At 39.2% G+C, this 19,597-nt stretch overlaps 1 pseudogene; it reads left to right on the forward strand.

Moving 5' to 3' along the window:
• The first annotated feature begins 16,250 nt into the window (after positions 1–16,250).
• LOC126950974 (keratin, type I cytoskeletal 18-like) lies at positions 16,251–17,339 on the forward strand (annotated as a pseudogene).
• Positions 17,340–19,597: the final 2,258 nt, after the last annotated feature.

Consider the following 19,597-nt stretch of genomic DNA (forward strand, 5'->3'; position numbering starts at 1 on the left):
ACAATGTCATTGCCTAGGTATGAGCATATTTGTTATGCTCTGCTTCTAGAGCACGTAGAATAGAAATTGGATGTTTCTAAACATTTTCAACTATTTATTTATAAATTATTTTTTGGTGGGATAATTGTTACAGATTGATGGTTATACATATCATGTATCCTCATTTTATTTACAGTGTGTGTATTAGCTTCCTAGTGCTGCTGTAACAAATTATCACAAACTGGGTGGCTTAAAACAGCAGGAACTGGGCCGGGTGTGGTGGCTGAAGCCTGTAATCCCAGCACGCTGGGAGGCCGAGGCAGGTGGATCACGAGGTCAGGAGTTCAAGACCAACCTGGCCAAGATGGTGAAACCCTGTCTACTAAACATACAAAAATTAGCTGGGCATGATGGCAGGCACCTGTAATCCCAGCTACTCAGGAGGCTGATGCAGAGAACTGCTTGAACCCGAGAGGCAGAGTTTTCAGTGAGCTGAGATTGTGCCACTGCTCTCTAGCTTGGGTGACAGAGCGAGACTTCATCTTAAAAAAATAAATACAAAAGTTTTTAAAAAGCAGGAATTTACTCTCTCACAGTTATGGAGACTGGAAGTCTGAAATAAAGGTAGTGGCAGGGCTATGCTTCTTCCGAAGGCTCCGGGGAATAATTCTTTCTCTCTTTGTCCAACTGTAAGGGCTTCTAATGCACCATGGCATTCTTTAGTTCATAGCAGCATACTTTCATTTCTGCATCCCTATTCCCCCGCCATCCCACTTTTTTTTTTTTTTTTTTTTTACAGTATTCATGTATTCGTGTGCCCTCTTCCCTTCTCAATAGGACACCATCGTAATTCAGGATGACCTCATTTTAACTAATCGTATCTGCAAAGTCCCTCTATAAGGTCACATTCTGAGATTTCTGATTGACATTAATTTTTAAGGTATGCTTGCCACCGTTGGGAGGATATTTTAATTTCAAGTCTTACGAGATTTTCTTGGTTGATTTCTGAAAAAGATAAGCAAATACGAGATAATCTATTTCAGTTCTTCTTAATCTGAATTTATACTTGGAATATATAACTGGCTTTTTAATGCTAACCACTCAAAAATGAAGAGAAAAATAAATATATCTAGATATGGTGAACATTCATTCAAGTTCTAACCCTTCTGTTTCTTATACTTTCAGTAAGGATGTTGCTTTGTTTAAGCCATTTGTGGCCCTTGATACTGTTGGATAAATCCCTACCAAGATTCTCCTGGGAGTCAGTGTGGTGCTATTCAACCCCTAGATGATATCCAAATAAGAAAGTAATAAGGCCGATTGACAGAGCTCCAATCTGAGGACATCATTCAGATATTTTATAGTGGACTTTTCTTAATTTCTTCCGATAATATCAAGGTGATTTTCCCTGAACTTTCCTGCCCAAACCAGAAATTATTGTCAACTAACTTATTTCTAAGACTCAAAGAAGCATTTATTGACACTTACAAGAGAAGTTTGAGAATATTTTCCAGATGGGTCTCAATCATAGGTACAATATAAATTTAATTTTTGATAAATTTAAGCAAGGGCATTCTTGATATCAATGTGTGTGTTTTGCTTTCTCCTTTGAAATGGAGGAAATTGTAATGATTTCTGGTATCAAATTCTAATTCATAAGATTATAAATTTGTTTAACTTTTCCCATCCCCAAAATAGATAATCATTAAATGAACCTTTAAAAGAGCTCATGGGAGGAAGTACACCTTACTGTGTTCTCAATAATTGCCTTATAGATTGTTAGGATAGTATATTATTCTGTTAAATAATTCCTAAGATATATAAGCTTTTTGACTCTATTCTTTATTTTATCATAAAACTTGAGCTTTATTGTTTGTTTGTTTTTTAATTTTATTTTATTTTAACTTCTAGGATACATGTGCAGGACGTGCAGGCTTGTTACATAGGTAAATATTTGCCATGGTGGTTTGTTACACTTATCAACCCATCATCTAGGTATTAAGCCTCACATCCATTATTTATTAATCCTGATGCTCTCCCTGTCTCCACCACCCCCAGGAGGCCCCAGTGTGTGTTGCTCCCCTCCCTGTGTCTATGTGTTCTCATTGTTCAGCTACCACTTATAAGTGAGAACATGCAGTGTTTGGTTTTCTGTTCCTGTGTTAGTTTGCTGAGGGTAATGGCTTCCAGCTCCATCCACGTCCCTGCAAAGGACATGATCTCATTTTGTTTTTATGGCTACACAGTATTCCATGTTGTATATATATCACATTTTCTTTATCTAGTCAATCATTGATGAGCATTCGGGTTCATTCCATGTCTTTACTATTGTGGATAGTGCTGCAATGAACATATGTGTGTATGTATCTTTATAATAGAATGATTTAAATTCTTTTGGGTATACACCCAGTAATGGGATTGCTAGATCAAATCGTATTCCTGGTTGTAGGTCTTTGAGCAATTGTCACACTGTCTTCCACAATAGTTGAACTAATTTACATTCCCACCAACAGTGTAAAACTGTTCCGAGTTCGCCACAGTCTCACCAGCATCTGTTGTTTCTTGACATTTTAAGAATTGCCATTTTCACTGGCTAGAGATGGTATCTCACTGTGGTTTTGATTTGCATTTCTCTGATAATCAGTGATATTGAGCTTTATTCCATATGTTTTTTGGCCACATAAATATCTTTTTTGAGAAGTGTCTGTTCATGTCTTCTGCCCACTTTTTAATAGAGTTTTTTTTTTTTTTAATTTTAAGCATATTTAAAATCCTTATAGATTCTGGATATTAGACCTTTGTCAGATGGGTAGATTGCAAAATTGTTCTCCCATTCTGTAGGTTCTCTGTTCACTCTGAGAGTAGTTTATTTTGCTGTGCAGGAGCTCTTTAGTTTAATTAGATCCCATTTGTCTACTGTTGCTTTTGCAGAAATTGTTTCTGACATTTTCATTATGAAATTTTTGCCCATGCCTATGTCATGAATGGTAGTGCCTAGATTTTCTTCTAGGGTGTTTATAATTTGGGGTTTTACATTTAAGTCTTGAATCCATCTTGAGTTAATTTGTGTATAAGGTTTGAGGAACGGGTCCAGTTTCAATATTCTGCCTGTAGCTATGCAGTTTTCCCAGCACCATTTATTAAATACAGAATCCTGTCCCCATAGCTTTTTTTGTCAGTTTTGTCAAAGACAAGGTGGTTGAAGATCTGTGGTCCTATTTCTGAGATCTCTATTCTTTTCTATTGGTCTAGTTGTCTGTTTTTGTACCAGTACCATGCTGTTTTGGTTACTGTAGACTTACATAGTTTGAAGTCAGGCAGCATGATGCCTCCAGCTTTTTTCTTTTTGCTTAGGATTGTCTTTGCTATACAGATTCCTTTGGTTCCATATGAATTTTAAATTAGTTTTTTTCTAAATCTGTGAGGAATGTCACAGTTTCATTTTAATGAAAATAGTGTTGAATCCATAAATTTATTTAGGCAGTATGGCCGTTTTAATGATACTAATTTTTCCTATCCATGAGCTTGGAATTTTTTTCATTTGTTTGAGTCCTTGAGCAGTGTTTTGTAGTTCTCCTTGAAGAGGTCCTTCACTTCCCTTGTTAGCTGTATTCCTAGGTATTTTATTCTCTTTGCAGCAATTGTGAATGAGAGTTCATTCATGATTTGCCTCTCTGCTTGCCTATTGTTGGTGCATAGGAATGCTTATGTTTTTTGAACATTGATTTTGTATCCTGAGACATTGCTGAATTTGTTTATCTGCTTACAAACATTTTGGGCTGAGATGATGGGATTTTCTAGATGTAGCATCATGTCATCTGCAGACAGAGACATTTTGACTTCCTCTGTTCCTATTTGAATATTCTTTATTTATTCCTTTGCCTGATTGCCCTACCAGACTTTCAATACGATGTTGAATAGGAGTGGTGAGAGATGGTATCCTTGTCTTGTGCAACTTTTCAAGGGGAATGCTTTCAGTCCATTTAGTTTTATATTGGCTCTGAGTTTGTCATAAATGGCTCTTATTATTTTGAGGTATGTTCCATAAATACCTAGTTTATTGAGAGTTTTTAACATAAAAGGATGTTGAATTTTATCAAAGGCCTTTTCTGCATCTATTGAGATAATCATGTGGTTTTTGTCTTTAGTTTTGTTTATGTGATGAATTATGTCTATTAATTTATATACGTTGACTTACATCCCGAGGATGAAGTTGACTTGATCATGGTGGATAAGTTTCTTTGATGTGCTACTGGATTTGGTTTGCCAGTATTTTATTAAGGATTTTTTGCATCAATATTTATTAGGGTTATTGACTTTAAGTTTTCATTTTTGGTTGTACCTCTGCCAGATTTTGGTATCAGGATGATGTTGGCCTCATAGAATGAGTTAGGGAGAAGTCCTTCCTTTTCAATTGTTTGGAATACTTTCAGAAGAAATGGTACCAGATCCTCTTTGTACCTCAGGTAGAATTTGGCTGTGAATCCATCTGGTCCTTGGCTTATTTTGGTTGGAAGGCTATTTATTACTGCCTCAGTTTCAGAACTTGTTATTATTCTATTCAGGGATTCAACTTCTTCCTGGTTCAGTCTTGGGAGGGCGTACATGTCCAGGAATTTATCATTTTTTTCTAGATTTTCCAGTTTATTTGCAAGAAGGTGTTTATGTGGTTGTTTGTATTTCTGTGAAGTCTGTGTTGATATGCCTTTTATCATTTTTTATTTGTTGATTTGATTATTTATTAGTCTAACTGTCCATCTATTTTATTAATTTCCTCAGCAAACCAGCTCCTAGATTCATTGATTTTTTTTTGAATGGTATTTTAATGTCTCTATCCCCTTCAGTTCTGCTCTGATTTTGGATATTTTTCGTCTTTTGCTAATTTTGCAATTTGTTTGCTCTTGCTTCTCTAGTTCTTTTAGTTGTTATGTTAGGGTGTCAATTTGAGATCTTTTTAGCTTTTTTATGTGGGCATTTAGTGCTATAAATTTCTGTCTTAACACCATCTTAGCTGCATCCCAGAGATCCAGAACATTGTCTTTTTGTTCTCATTTGTTTCAAAACACTTCTTGATATCTGTCTTAATTTTATTATTTACCCAGGAGCCATTCAGGAGTAGGGTATACTATTTCCATGTAGTTGTGTGGTTTTAAGTGAGTTTCTTAATCTTGAGTTGTAATTTGATTGTGCTGTGGTCTGAGAGACTGTTATGATTTTGGTTCTTTTGCATTTGCTGAAAAGTGTTTACTTCCAATTATGTAATCAATTTTAGAGTAAGTGCCATGTGGCTCCAAGAAGAATGCATATTCTGTTGTTTCTGGGTGGAGAGTTCTGTACATATCTATCAGGTCCACTTGATCCAGAGCAGAGTTCAAGTCCTGAATATCCTTGTTAATTTTCTGTCTTGATGATCTGTCTAATATTGACAGTGGTGTGTTAAGGTTTCCCACTATTATTGTGTAGGAATATAAGTCTCTTCGTAGGTCTCTAAGAACTTGTCTTATGAATCCGGGTGCTCCTGTATTGAGTGGATATATATTTAGGATAGTTAGCTTTTCTTGTTGAATTGATCCCTTTACCATTATGTAATGCTCTTCTTTGTCTGTTTTCGAGCTTTGTTGGTTTAAAGTCTGTTTTGTCAGAAACTAGGATTTAAACTCCTGCTTTTTTCTGCTTCCCATTTGCTTGATAAAGTTTCCTCCATCCCTTTATTTGGAGCCAAAGTGTGTCTCTGCACATAAGATGGGTCTCTTGAATACAGCACACCAGTGAGTCTTGACTCTATCTAGCTTGACGTTTTGTGCCTTTCAACTGGAGTATTTAGCCCATTCACATTTAAGGTTAATATTGCTTCATGTGAATTTGATCCTGTCATCATGATGCCAGCTGGTTATTTTGCACACTTGTTGATGTAGTAGCTTCATAGTGTCATTGGTCCTTGTACTTCAGTTTTTGCAGTGACCGGTACCAGTTTTTCCTTTACATATTTAGTGCTTCCTTCAGGAGCTCTTGCAAGGCAGGCCTGGTCGTGATGAATTCCCTCAGCATTTACTTGTCAGAAAAGGATTTTATTTCTCCTTCACTTATGAAGCTTAGTTTGGCTGGATATGAAACTCTGGGTTGGAAATTATTTTCTTTAAAAATATGGAAAATTGACCCCCAATCTCTTACAGCTTATAGGGTTTCTAATGAGAGATCCATGTGAATGTGAAGGGTTTCCCTTTGTAGATGACCTGGCTTTTTCTGTGGCTGCCCTTAACATTTTTTCCTTCATTTCAACTTTGGAGAATCTGATGATTATGTGTCTTGGAGCTGGTCTTCTCATGGAGTATCTTACTGGGGTTCTCTGGATTTCCTTAATTTGAATGTTAGTCTGTCCTGTTAGGTTGGGGAAGTTCTCCTGGATGATATTCTGAAGTATGTTTTCCAGGTTGGTTTCATTCTTCCCATCTCTTTCAGGTACCCCAACCAGTCATAGGTTTAGTCTTTTTACATTACCCCATATAGTCCTCAGAGGTTTCATTTGTTCCTTTTCATTCTTTTTTCTCTAATCTTGTCTGCCTGTCTTATTTCAGCAAGACAGCCTTAAAGATCTGAAATTCTTTCCTCTGTTTAGTCTATTCGGTTGTTGATACTTGTGATTGCATTGTGAAGTTCTCATGTTGTGTTTTTCAACTCTATCAGGTCATTTATATTCCTCTCTAACTGGTTATTCTGGTTAACAGCTCCTGTAATGTTTTATCACGGTTCTTAGCTTCTTTGCACTGGGTTAGAACATGCTCTTTTAGCTGAGCAAAGTTCATTGTGATCCACTTTCCGAAGCCTACTTCTGTCAATTCATCCATCTCAGTCTCTTCCCAGTTCTGTGCCCTTGCTGGAGAGGTGTTGAGATCATTTGGAGGAGAAGAAGAAATATGGCTTTTTAAGTTTTCAGTATTTTTTTGTGTGTGTGTGGATTCTTTCTCATCTTTGTGAGTTTATTTGGCTTTAATCTTTGAGGCTGCTAATGTTTGGATGTAGTTCTGTGGGGACTTTTCTGTTGATGCTGTTGTCATGGTTGCTTTCCATTTGTTTTTCTTTTAACAGTCAGGCCTCTTTTCTGTAGGGCTGCTGCAGTTTGCTGGGGGCCCACTCCGGATCCTATTTGCCTGTGTCCCTTGCTCACCTGAAGGTGTCACCAGTGGAGGCTGCAGAACAGCAGAGATAGCTGAGATAGCTTTCTGCTTCTTCTTTTGGGATCTCTGTCCCAGAGGGACACTGACCTGATGCCAGCAGGAACGCTCCTGTATAAAGTGCCTTGCCACCCCTGTTGGGGGTCTCTCACCCATTCAGGAGGCACAGGATCCAGGACCCACTTAATGAAGCACTTTGGCTGCCTTTGGTGGAGAAGGTGTGCTGTGCTGGGGGAAATCCCGTTCATCTGAACTGCCAGGATTCCTCAGGACCAGCAGGGAGAAAGACTAGGTCTACTGATCTGTGGAGACCACAGCCTCCCCTCTCCCCAGGGACTCAGTTGTGGGAGGTCAGGGTTCTGTCCCTAAATCCCTTGCTAGAGTAGCCGAAATTCCTGCTGGGAGGCCCCACCCAGTGAAAAGAGATGGGTCAGGGTCTGGCCTGAAGAGGCTGTCTGGCCAAGTTCTGTGACAGCCGCTGTGCTGCACTGTGGGGAATTCCTCCTGGGTCCAAGGCATCCAGTTTCTCTGGCACCAGCAGGGGAAAAACGGCAGACGGGACCTGCAGAGATGGCAGCTGCCCCTCTCCCTGGGAGCTCAGTCATCTTAGGCAGCAGGCAGCCACAGTAATGATGGCCACCCCTCCCCCTGGGAACGCGATAGTCTCAGGCAGTCTCCAGCCGAGTGGCCATTGAGAATCTGCACAGCTCTGTGCTTGGGACCCAAGGCCCTGGTAGCGTGCGTGGGCTCACAAGGGGAACCCCTGATCCACGGGTTGCACAGATCCGTGGAAAAAATGTGGCTTCTCAGGCAAGTAGCACGATCTCTCACTGCCTCCCTTGGCTGGGGGTGAGAGTTCCCTTGCCCTGTGTGGCTCCCAGGTGGGCCGTCGCCCCACCCATCTTTTCCTCACATTGCGGGTCGCAGCAACTGCCTGGTCACTCCCAAAGAGAGAACCTGGATACCTCAGTTATTGGTGCAGGTTCACTTGCTGTTTTCACTCTTCCCAGTGGGCGCCTCTAATGGCAGGTGTTTCTAGTTGGCCGTCTTGGCCCTTCCCACTCTATTCTTAATTATTAACAAAAAATGTATTCCAAGACAATTAACCTTTTTTTTTTCTTTCCCAAGACATTATGTGCCCTATCTACTTCCTTTTTGTCCTGTGAGTATTTATTCACATAATTTTTGAAAGCAACCATAACATTTGTACTTGGCTTTTTAGTATTTCAGGTGCTTTATTAATGAGCTTCATTGACAGAGGCATCTTTTCCATTAAGATGTAACTAAGTTTCAAACATGAAACTAGTTTCTGTTTCCTGGAAGAAAATAATGAAATAACCAGTACTATCGTCTGTCTTCTTATGTAGGAAAAAACATGTTATTCTACCTATCCACTTGTTTATTGTATTTTGTTCTCAATTATTAATCATTATGTGTTGTATACTTTATTTGCTTGACAGTTTTTTTCTCTAACAATTATAAATTCATGCCCTATATCACCCTCTGATAAGTACATTTAAACATTACCCTTTTTGCTTTACCTATACTTTGTTTTGTTTCTTAAATTCTTAAGATGCTATCCTAGTTTCTGTTTGTGCCATTTAACCCAGTATAACACATGACTCTTTCCTTTTCTATAGGCATGCCAATTTTTTTTTGTTTTGTTTTGAGACGGAGTCTGCTCTGTCCCCCAGGCTGGAGTGCAGTGGCCGGATCTCCACTCACTGCAAGCTCCGCCTCCTGAGTTCACACCATTCTCCTGCCTCAGCCTCCCGAGTAGCTGGGACTACAGAAGCCCACCACCACGCCCCGCTAATTTTTTTGTATCTTTAGTAGAGACGGGGTTTCATCATGTTAGCCAGGATGGTCTCGATCTCCTGACCTCATGATCCGCCTGCCTTGGCCTCCCAAAGTGCTGGGATTACAGGCGTGAGTCACAGCCTGGCCATGCCAATTTTTATCTAATAGTCACTGAGTACTGCCTTTAACTTATAACTATTATGTATAATTTATTCCAGCATCTTACCATACCCTCTGTCTCTATTGCAGATGATTGATGAACAAATAACTATCTTATCTGCTTTTATTCTATTCTTGACTTCATAGTTTCTTTAGTTGCTGAATAAAATATATTTTTCTATATTTCTATTTTTCTGCTTCTTTTTATACAAACACTCTGCCACTTATTACTCATTCATTCACCTACAATATCAGAAGTTGTTATAGGACACTAGGATTGCTACATTGTACTAAACAAGCAAAAATGTGTGTTTTCGTAGAACTCATATTATAATGGAGGCATGATAAGCCAATAAATGAAGAAATAAATGATCCAATGTGTTAGAATATGATAGGAATATGGATAATCATTAAAAAGGGAAGGGAGATGAAAATTTCAGGAGAGGGTTAATTGAGAATGGCAATATGTGAGTAAAGGAGATTTATATGTATATAATATAATGTATGCATTATATTACATATATGTAATATATGATATATATTATATTACATAATGTATTATATTACATATATGTAATATATGTACTATATTATGTATATTACTATATGTTATATATTATATATACACACACACACGTACAGAGAGTAGGACTCACTCTGTTGCCCAGGTTGGTGTGCAATGGTGGAATCTCTTCTCACTACAAACTCTGCCTCCTAAGCTCAAGTGATTCTCTCACCTCAGTGTCCTGAGTAGCTGGGACCACAGGCACACACCTCCATGCTCAGCTATATTTGTTTGCAGTTTTTGTAGAGATGGGAGTCTCACTATGTTGCTCAAGCTGTTCTTGAACTTCTAGACTCCAATGATCCATCCACCTCTGTCTCCCAAAGTGCAGGGATTACAGGCATGAGCCACAGTGCCCAGCTGATATATATATATATAAAAAATATATATGTGTTTTATATGTTATATATGTAAAATATATACATAATATATAAAGTATATCTATTAGGCTATATATGCTACATATAGTAGACTATATATTACATATATAAGGAAATATACATACATATAAAGTATATACATAAATAAATTTATATATATATTTATATATATATAAAGTTATTTACATAAATAAAACATATGTATTTATTTATGGGTGTGTGTGTGTGTATATATATATATACACACACACACACACACACACTTCTTGTGCTCAGCACCAACAGGTGCATCAATCCAGAAGAAGAGGATGAAAATCATGACCCAAGAAGAAGTGCTGACCAATGACTTGAAAGAAGGGGTTCAAAATTGATTCCAGGCAGCACTGCAAAAACATAGAAAAAGTTTGCCTGTCTATTTATCCTCAATGATGTCCTCATTAGAAAAGTAAAAAAGCTGAAGCAGTCCTCGTTTGAATGGGGAAAACTCATGGAGCGTCATGGTGAAGGTAGCAGCTCTGGAAAATCCACTGGGGATGAGACAGGTGCTAAAGATATATGAGCTGATGAATATAAACCACCAGTCCAAGAATTTGTTTAAAGTTCATACTTATAATGTGTCAAATAAAAAGTCCTATTTGTGATAGTCAGAAAAAGAATTAAAAATTAAAACAGTAAATTTTCTGGAGCCAGAGAGAAATAACCAGTGCAAAAGTCCCCCGATGGGTGTATGCCTCCTGTGCTTCTAGAATAGCCTGGAGATCAATATGACTGCAGCAGACTGAGCAAGGAAAAGATGTAGGAGATGATATCATGGAATTACAAGTGGCAGTGGAGTCATGTAGTGTCTTCTAAGGCCACGGTAAAGACTTTGGCCTTTAGTCTGGGGAACATCAGGCCACCAGAGGGCTTTGCCAGGAAGAGGAGATCATCTGATTTACATTTTAAAAGATTGTAAGAACTTCTGTGTTGCAAATAAAGACTCCTTCCATGATGGTGCAAGTTAAGATTTTTTTGACTTTACAGTGATGTATGGTATTAAAACTATAGGCGTTCAGTTGAAACCATACTCTGAATTTTGAAATGTGATCTTTTCCTAGACTAATGATATGCAGTGTGATACTCTCTTGCAATGCTGGGCAGCATTGAGGAGCGGCAGCTCCCCATCAGCCACATGATCACGAAGTTTGATATGGTTTGGCTCTGTGTCCCCTCCCAAATCTCATCTTGAATTATACTCCCATAATTCCCAAATGTTGTGGGAGGGCCCAGTGGGAGATAATTGAATCATGGCGTGGGGTAGCAGGGGGTCCGCCATACTGTTCTCATGGTGGTGAATAAGTCTCACAAGATCTGATGGTTTTATTGGGTTTCTTTCCACTTTTGCATCTTCCTCATTCTCTCTTTGCCTGCTGCCATCCACGTAAGATGGAAATTGCTCCTCTTTGCCTTCTGCAATGATTGCAAGGTTTCTCCAGCCTTGGAACTGTAAGTCCAGTTAAACCTCCTTCTTTTGTAAATTGTGCAGTCTTGGGTACGTCTTTATCAGCAGCATAAAAATGGACTAATATAATTAATTCATATCGGGAGTGGGGCACAGCTGAGAAGATACCCAAAAATATGGAAGTGACTTTGGAACTGGGTAACAAGCAGAGGTTGGAATGGTTTGGAGGGTTCGGAAGACAGGAAAACGTGTGAAAGTTTGGAACTTCCTAGAGACTTGTTGAATGGCTTTGCCCAAAATACTGATAGCAATATGGACAATAAGGTCCCGGCAGAGGTGGTCTCAGATGGAGATGAGGAACTTGTTGGGAACTGGAACTAAGGTGACTCTTGTTATGTTTTAGCAAAGAAACTGGAGGCATTTTGCCCCTGCCCTAGCAATATGTGCAACTTTGAACTTGACAGAGATGATTTAGGGTATCTGGAGGAAGAAATTTCTAAGCAACAAAGCATTCAAGCAGTGACTTGGGTGTGTTAAAAGCATTCAGTTTTAAAAGGGAAACAGAGAATAAAAGTTTGAAAAAATTTGCAGCCTGACAAGGAGATAAAAAAAAAATCCCATTTTCTGAGGAGAAATTCAAGCCAGCTGCAGAAATTTGCATAAGTAACAAGAAGCCAAATGTTAATCCCCAAGACAATGAGGAAAATGTCTCCAGGGCATGCCAGAGGTCTTCACAGCACCCCATCACTGGCCAGAGGCCTAGGAGGAAAAAGTGGTTTTGTGGGCTGGGCCCAGGGTCCTGGAGCTGTATGCAGCCTACGGACTGGGTGCTCTGTGTCTCAGCTGCTCTAGCCATGGCTGAAATGAGACAATGTAGAGCCCGGGCCATGGCTTCAGATGGTGCAAGACCCAAGCCTTGGAAGCTTCCATGTGGTGTTGAGCCTGTGGGTGCCCAGAAGTCAAGAATTGATATTTGGGAACCTCCACCTAGATTTCAGGAGATGTATGGAAATGCCTGTATGCCCAGGCAGAAGTTTGCTGCAGGGATGAGGCTCTCATGGAGAACCTCTGCTAGGGCAGTGTGGAAGGGAAATATGGGGTAGAAGGCCCACACAAAATCCCTTCTGGGGCATCGCTTAGTAGAGCTGTGAGAAGAGGGCCACCATCCTCCAGACCCTAGAATGGTAGATCATCTGACACCTTGCACCATGCACCTGGAAAAGCTGCAGAATCTATGCCAGCAGGGAGGGAGGTTGTACCCTGCACAGCCACAGGGGTGGAGCTGCCCAAGACCATGAGAACCAACCTCTTGAATCAGTGTGATGTAGCTGTGAGATATGGAGTCAAAGAAGGTCATTCTGGAGTTTTAAATTTTGACTGCCCTGCTGGATTTTGGATTTTCATGGGCCCTGTAGCCTCTATGTTGTGACCAATTTCTCCCATTTGGAATAGTTGTATTTACCCAATGTCTGTACCCTCATTGTATCTAGGAAATAACTAGCTTGCTTTTGATTTTAAAGGCTCATAGGTGGAAGGGACTTGTCTTGTCTCATATGAGACTTTGGATTGTGGGCTTTTGAGTTAATGCTGAAATGAGTTAAGACTTTGAGGGACTGTTTGAATAGCATGATTGGTTTAAAATGTGAGGACATGAGATTTGGCATGGGCCAGGGATGTAATGATATGGTTTGTCTATGTCCCCACCCAAATCTCACCTTGAATTGTACTCCCATAATTCCCACATGTTGTGGGAGGGACCCAGTGGGAGATAATTGAATCATGGCATGGGGGGGAGTGGTGGTCCCCATACTGTTCTCATGATCATGAATAAGTCTCATGAGATCTGATGGTTTTATCAGGGGTTTCCACTTGTGCATCTTCCTCATTCTCTCTTTGCCTGCTGTCATCCATGTAAGATGGGACTTGTTCTTCCTTGCCTTCCGCCATGATTGTGAAGCTTCCCCAGCCACGTGGAACTATAAATACAATTAAATTTTCTTTTGTAAATTGCCCAGTCTCAGGTATGTCTTTTCAGCCATGAAAATGGACTAATACAAGGGTAAACAACCAATACTTAAAATAATTTTGAAGAACACTATGCCTCGTAAACCATCCACAAGTGTGGATGTTCCAGTGCCTCTGAAAGCTCTTCTTGAGCCTCATCAGAAGAGACAGAACTTGATGATCCTGTCACTGTAGCATCCTCTGCACCCTGCAATTAATTTTAATTCAATACCTCAGATGTTCTCCAGGCCCAACATGCTTTAAACTCTGTACATTAATGGTGAGTACTTATGCAACGATTCTGTTTTTCAGTGTCAGTTCAGTGTTCAATAAATTACATGAGATGGTCAACACTTTATTATAAAATAGACTTTGTGTTAGATGATTTTGCCCAACTGTAGGGTAATGTAAGCATTTTGAGCATATTTAAGGTAGACTGGGCTAAGCTATGATGTTAAGTGTGTTAAATGTGTTAAACGTGTTTTATTATTATTTATGAGATTTTCATCTTACAATGTGTATATTGGGACACAACCCCATTGTAAGTTGAGGAGCATCTATAGCCTAGGTGGAGGAGGAACAAATGTAGAAGCAGAATACTAAATTAATAAGATAATTTACTGCAATAATCCAGGTGAGAGATGATGTGGCTTTGACTAGGGTGTGAGGAGTGGAAGTAACAAGGTTTACCAGTACTTTAAAGTATTTTTATGTATTCTCTTACAGAAATTTAGTGATATTGTAACTCATGCATTTACATAAGAAAATTACCTCTTGTCAAATTCAGCAATGACTTGTACGTTACTAGAGCCAATGGTCAAATTTCACCCCTCATCTCATAGGATCTGCTGCCTGATTAAAAGGTAGATTATCCATCTATAGTGAAGACAAAGCAAATAGGTACAAAAGGTCTTAGGGAGGCAATCAGGAATTCAGCTCCGGGCATGTGTAACCTGAGATGTGTATAGGCTACCCAGATGGATATATAGTACAGGTAGTCAAATATATAAATCCAGAGTATAAGAGGAAAATTCCAGTTAGAGAGATACATTTTAGAGAGGTGTGGTTGGTACTTTCAGTGAGGAGGCAGAATGAAATCAATAAGGGAGTGAATATCTCAGAGAAAGCAAAGGGGGCTGCTATAGTTTAGATGTTTGTTCCTTACAAACTTCATGTTGAAATGTAAGCCCAATGTGTTGGTGTTGGTAAGTGGGTCTTAGTGGGAGATATTTGGGTCATGAGGGCAGATCCCTCAAGAATAGATTAATGCCCTTCCTTAAGGGTAAGTGAGTTCTCACTCTATTAGTTCCCAGGAAAAGAGATTGTTAAAAAGTTCTGGCAGCACTTGCGTCTCTCTCTTGCTTCCTCTCTCCACATGTGATCTCTGCACATGCTGGCTCCCCTTCGCCTTCTGCTATAAGTGGAAGCAGCCTGATGCCCTTACCAGTTGCCCAATCTTTAACTTTTTCAGACATCACAATTGCAAGCCAAATAAACAACATTTTTTTTCTTAATATATTACCCAGCCCCTATATCCCTTTTAGCAACACAAAGCAGACTAAGGTGGGGACATTTGATATTAAGAAGTCAGAAAGAGAAGAAAAACCAACCAAAAGAATGAGAAAGGGTAGCAGCTAGTGGGGAAGGAATAAAATGAAAAGCAAGTGGTGTCTTGACTGATAAAAGTTGTGTGTCAAAGATATGGGAGTAATAATGAGTTGTGGTAAATACTTCTTCTAGGTCAAGTGAGACTAGGATGGAGAACTAACCAATGGTTTAGCAATGCAGAATTCATTGGTGATTTTGACCAGAGGCAGTTTATTTAGGTAAATTTGGACAAATCACAAAAGCTCTGAGCTTATGTCTACATGTGTAAAAATTGTTATATTAATTGGCCCATTTGCCTCGTTAGACTGTGGCTCAAATAGATCATTATGTCAGAAGTACCATAAAATTGGTAAAGGATTAAAAACAGTGTAATATAATATGTCTTCTATAATTATTAATTGACATTCCATGCACCTTTTTGTCAGTAAACTCTATTAAACAACCATTTGGTATGCTTTTTTATCTTGTTTTTTTTTTTTTTTTTTACTTATGTTAATCTAGATGCTCATACTCAGTGGTTTAAAAATAAAGATAAAACTTCTGAGAGTTAATACGAATTATTTTACTAACCTTTTCCCTTTAAACCATATCATTTATGTCTTTCCAATGGAGTATCTATTGCACTTTGTTTTAAATCTCATTTTTACAAGATTTTTACCTGTCAAGAAGTGTTCAATATGAGCCTTTGAACAAACTATTTTCTAAAAGGTGATATGGATTTGCATTGTCTCATAAATACATCTGTGAGTTCAAGTATTTAAAACAAGATTTATTTTGTTTGAGAATATAGGGTTATAGAAAACGTATGGGGATATGATTTGCTGCTGTTACGAAACCTGCGGCTCAAGGGAGAAAATATTTACATTTTTCTAATTCATATATTCATGTCTAAAATTAGCATATTAGTTTAGGTGTTTATTTAAATTATTCCTACCTTTTAATTTCTATGATTAATTTCTTAGAATGATGCTCAAAAAGCCTGAGTCCTGTCCTCTTGCTCTCCTCCCAGACAGCCTGAGCTTCACCACTTGCTCCACCTTCTCCACCATCTATGCAGGCACCGGGGCTCTGGTTCCCGGATATTCGTGTCCTGCTCCACTAGCTTCCGGGTCGGCTTGGGGTCCAGGGTCCTGACTGCAGGAATGGCTGGGGTTCTGGCAGGAATTGGAGGCACCCAGAATGCGGAGACGATGCAAAGCCTGAACAACTGGCTGGCCTCCTACCTGGACAGAGTGAGGAGCCTGGAGACTGAGAACTGGAAGCTGGAAAGCAAAATCCAGGAGCACCTGGAGAAGGGACCTCAGGTCAGAGACTGGGGCCATTACTTCAAGACCATCGAGGACCTGAGTGCTCATATCTTCGCAAATATTGTGGATAATTCCTGCATTGTTCTGCAGATCGACAATGCCCATATTGCTGCTGATGACTTTAGAGTCACCTGTGAGACAGAGCTGGCCATGAGCCAGCCTGTAGAGAGCAATATCCATGGGTTCCACAAGGTCACCGATGACACCAATGTCACTCAGCTGCAGCTGGAGACAGAGATCGAGGCTCTCAAGAAGTAACTGCTCTTTATGAAGAAGAACCACGAAGAAGAAGTAAAAGGCTTACAAGCCCAGATTGCCAGCTCTGGGTTGACCGTGGAAATAGATGCACTCAAATTGCAGGACCTCACCAAGATCACAGCAGACATCGAAGCCCAATACGATGAGCTGGCTCGGAAAAACCGAGAGGAGCTGGACAAGTACTAGTCTCAGCAGATTGAGGAGAGCACCACAGTGGTCACCACACAGTCCGTCAAGGTTGGAGCTGCTGAGATGATACTCATGGAGCTGAGACACACAGTTCAGTCCTTGGAGATCAATCTGGACTTGATGAGAAATCTGAAGGCCAGACTGGAGAACAGTCTGAGGGAGGTGGAGGCCCGCTACGCTCTGCAGATGGAACAGCTCAACAGGACCCTGATGCACCTGGAGTCCGAGCTGGCACAGACCCGGACAGAGGGGTAGCACCAGGTCCAGGAGTAGGAGGCGCTGCTGAACATCAAAGTCAAGCTGGAGGCTGAGATTGCCACATACCACCTCCTGCTGGAAGATGGTGAGGACTTCAATCTTTTTAATGCCCTGGACAGCAGCAACTCTATGCAAACCATCCAAAAGACCGCCACCTGCCAGAGAGTGGATGGCAAAGTGGTGTCTGAGACCAATGACACCAAAGTTCTCAGATATTAAGCCAGCAGAAGCAAGGTGCCTTTGCGGGGCAGGAGGCCAATAAAAAGTTCAGAGGTTAAAAAATAAAAAAAGAATGAGCTCAAAGATATTTGTTCCCATATTTCCAGTTACTTCCTTCCTTCCAGCTTTCCTGAATATCTTATTTTATTGTATTATAAATAACTTTTTTAGGTGCACTATGTTACTCTTTCAAAAAAAACCCTTTAAAGTGTTTTTTTAAGTTCAGTAAAATTTAATGAAAAAAACAGTCCATAAAACAAATAGTTTATTAAGGTTCATTACACTAGTTTGAGGAAAATAATTAATATTAAAAGATAAATAATTAATATTAAAAGAAATGTTTTATGAAATTCAACTCTTTCACTCACCTAGCATTTAAGACCTATTTTTGAAAACAAAATTATTAAGTACAGTCAGAACTTATAAAAAAGTACACAAGTAAAGTGAGTTAATGACTATATCCCTGAAGCAATCAAATTTCTGTAGATGTTTCAAAAATTGACAAAATATTTTAAGCAATCAGTTAAGTAAATTTGAATAAACAATTGTTATATACTTACCATTGGGTAAATAGGAATTTTTCTGAATGCTATGTGATATGGTTTGTTTGTACCCACAATCAAATCTCATTTTTAATTGCAGCTCCTATAATCCCCATGTATCATGGGAATTATCTGGTGGGAGATAATTGAATCATGGGAGGAGATTTTCCCATCCTGTTGTCATGATAGTGAATAAATCTCATGATATCTGATGGCTTTATAAAGGGCAGTTCCCCCTGCACACACTCTCTTGCCTGCCGCCATGCAAGATGTGCCTTTGCTCCTCCTTTGCTGTCTGCCATGATTGTGAGCCTCCCTAGTCACATGGAACTTTAAGTTCATTAAACCTCTTATTCTTATAAATTACTCAGTCTTGGGTATTTCTTCATAGCATTATGAAAATGGGCTAATACACTATTTGAGATTCAGTGTTGAATAATGCACACACTCTGCCTTCAAGTAATTAATAATGCAATAAAAAGATATGATCAAATTATTTATGGTGATGCTAGTAGATGTTAGGTACTGTGTTAGGTCCTGAGGGTTTGATAGTAAATAAGATAACGTTCTTTCCTTTTGGAATTTACAGTATAATGGGGAAGTAAATGAGTATGAAAATAATTAAATAACATCTGAAAAGTTTTATGGCATGAATGGTAAGAATACAGTGGGAATTCAATTGAAAGCCATTTAATTCAATTTTACAAATTTAAGGAAAGTGAGAATGGAATTCCATTCCAAACCTGAAAGACTGGGAGACTTAAACCAAGGAAATAATATATAGAGAAGCCTACATTAGAGTGAGCCACATTTGGAGAAGTAATGTATTTCACCAAAATTTATACGTTGAAGTCCTAACCCCTAAGACCTCAGAATGTGACTGTATTGGGAGACAGTCTTTAAAGAGGTAATTTTTGAGACTGGATCACTTACTTGCTGGCTGATGGGCCATGAGGACCAAGAGAATTGGAGGCACATGGAGTAGTGACGGTCCCTCACTACAGTTGTACTGCAATTGACTACTGAGGAATTCAGATGCGATACTGATGAAATGAAATGAACTGAATTGTGCAATAGCTCAGAACAGTTGTGAGCTGTGGTGGGAATTGGCAGTCATAAGGACTGTGGTATCACATGGCCATTATTAAATGCTACAAATATATATTGGAGAAAGATAAGGAGAGACTGACATTGTTAATCAAAGTTTAAGTGACTGTGAAAGTGAGAAGGCTGCTTTGAAAAAGATGTTTATCTTTGGTATTTCAAGGGCAGAAACTTTAAAATAAGGTACAAAATTTAATTATAAGTGTAGAATATTTCCAGGCAGGTTGGGTTCTCAACCTCATAATTCTGCTCTTTCTGTAGAGTTTTTTTTTTTTAACTCTGCAATTCAAATAATAACACTGATTGGGATGATACACAATGTTCACAGTTGGAGTGGGGAACTTCTGAGTCAATGTCCTTGAGAATGATAAAACCCCAGATCTCCAGAACTCCCTGGGCCTGCAGAAAGGGCTCACTCTTTTTATATAAGTCTGAATCTTACCCCTTATGTAGCATAATTACGTACCTCCTCCTTGATAATAGAGCTCACCCCTTTTTAGGGATCTATCCATTCTTCTTTTCGTGGTCATCAGATTATTAATGAGGGTTAAGTAAAATTAGTTCTGGTCCTGCTAATGGAATAAAGGGGCCTATTCAGCATATACTAGGAAA

This window comes from Macaca thibetana, chromosome 3 (assembly GCF_024542745.1).
Source record: "Macaca thibetana thibetana isolate TM-01 chromosome 3, ASM2454274v1, whole genome shotgun sequence".
NCBI classification, from domain to species: Eukaryota; Metazoa; Chordata; class Mammalia; order Primates; family Cercopithecidae; genus Macaca; species Macaca thibetana.